The sequence below is a fragment of the Camelina sativa genome, chromosome 5 (assembly GCF_000633955.1).
Source record: "Camelina sativa cultivar DH55 chromosome 5, Cs, whole genome shotgun sequence".
In the NCBI taxonomy this organism is placed as follows: Eukaryota; Viridiplantae; Streptophyta; class Magnoliopsida; order Brassicales; family Brassicaceae; genus Camelina; species Camelina sativa.
Window position 1 is genome coordinate 14,413,752 of NC_025689.1, and position 1,840 is coordinate 14,415,591.

A 1,840-nucleotide genomic window follows, 5' to 3' on the forward strand; every position below is an offset into this window, starting at 1 on the left:
GAATTGTTGATCTTTCTTCCTCAATTTGATTTCTTGAATGCGTTCTTGAATTCTGGGTTTCTAAACACTTTGTGATACAGAAACTCTTCACTTGTTTCGTTCCATACAACCACCTAAACATCTATCTCCATTAAACCATTGTTTTCGTCCTGCGATCTTCACACATCATCACCCAAAATCATCTGTTCATCATCACCTTCCATCCACATCACCTATCACTCGGTTGTCAGCCTTCATCAGAGTCAATCCTAGGGGAAATCCTATCATGTGGTATCAGAGCCAACTCTGTGCCAAAGGCTGAGTGAATTCTGAACCCTAATCTCTTGTGTTTTTGCTTAATTTCGTTTGTTTAGTTTTAGGGTTTGATTTTTGAGATTCGTTTGTGTCTAGATTGAATTTTGTGAGTTAGGATATAGTTTGGTATTGTTCGAAATTAGATTGCACTTAGGGTTTGGTATTGTTTGATTTTCTTATAGTCTTGCTCGACATTAGGTCTGCAAGTCGTGTTTTCTTGTTTAAGATTCAGAGTCTTAGAGTTTATTTTTGTTTCTCATTCAAAGAACAAGTTACTGCGAGTTTCTTCTTTGATTTGCAGGTACAATGGAGCTATCTCCAGAAGCTATGGAAGCTTTGAATCAAGCCATGTCTAAGCAAATAGCAGAAGCAAACAAGTTAATGTCTACTCAGTTTCAGCAACAGATGGAGCAGCTCAGTAACAAGTTTGAGAAACAGTTCAAGGACATAGCTCACGCATCTAGTGCTTCAGAACATAGCTCTACAGAACCGCCTAGTCCTAATGAGGCCCTTCGTTTAGTTAAAGGAAAGGCTCATCTAGGAACCTCTTCCAAGCATACACGGATTAGAACAGCTAAGTCACCTACTGGGGGAAGAGAGACTTGTTTCAATCAGAGGAGAAACACTCAGGGTACAGAAAGAGAGCAACGCAGAACCGGCAGGGAACATATACGCCCACGACGAGCTGAACAAGTAGCTGGGCATCGAATATACATTGAGTCAGACAGAGATTATTCTGAAGGAGAAGAAGTTTCAGATCATAGTCAAGAAACAATGAGGAGAAACAGAAACAGAGATCATGGTAGGGATTATGATCCTTTGAGGCAGCAGCTGAAGCACCTCAAGATTCAGTATCCTTCTTTTCATGGAACCAATGATCCAGAGACTTATCTAGACTGGGAAAGGAAGATGGAATCAAATTTTCAGGTTCAAGGTACTTATGAGCTGAACAAGGTGAAGATAGCCATATCTGAATTCAATGGCTATGCTTTGTTGTGGTGGGAGCAGTTGGGGCTTACTAGACATCGACAGAGAGAGCCTGCTATCACTACATGGGAACAGTTAGTCACGCAGATGAGGAAGAAGTTTGTGCCTACACATTATCAGAGGGAGATTCTTAACAAGCTTAGGCGTCTCATTCAAGGCACTAAGTCTGTTAGAGACTACTATCAGGAGCTGGAAACACTTATGATCAGGGCTGATTTAAGAGAAAGTGAAGACATGGTTATGTCTAGGTTTCTTGGAGGATTGAACAGAGAGATTCAAGACAAGATAGAGCTGCAGAATTATGAAGATGTGCAAGAAATGGTACATAAGGCAGAGCTGATTGAATCGCAGATCAAGAGAAAGGGAGTGAGGTCTACATTTACGCCTGACATGTCCAAGCCGAGGGAGTTCAGTAAACCCGCCTTCACCAAGGACAGCAAACCCGTGACAACCACAGTCAAAGAGGAGGATAAAATTGACTCCAAGCCCAAGAGTAGCACCCCTACAAGTCATATCAGGTGTTTTAAATGCCAAGGAATGGGACATTATTCCAGAGACT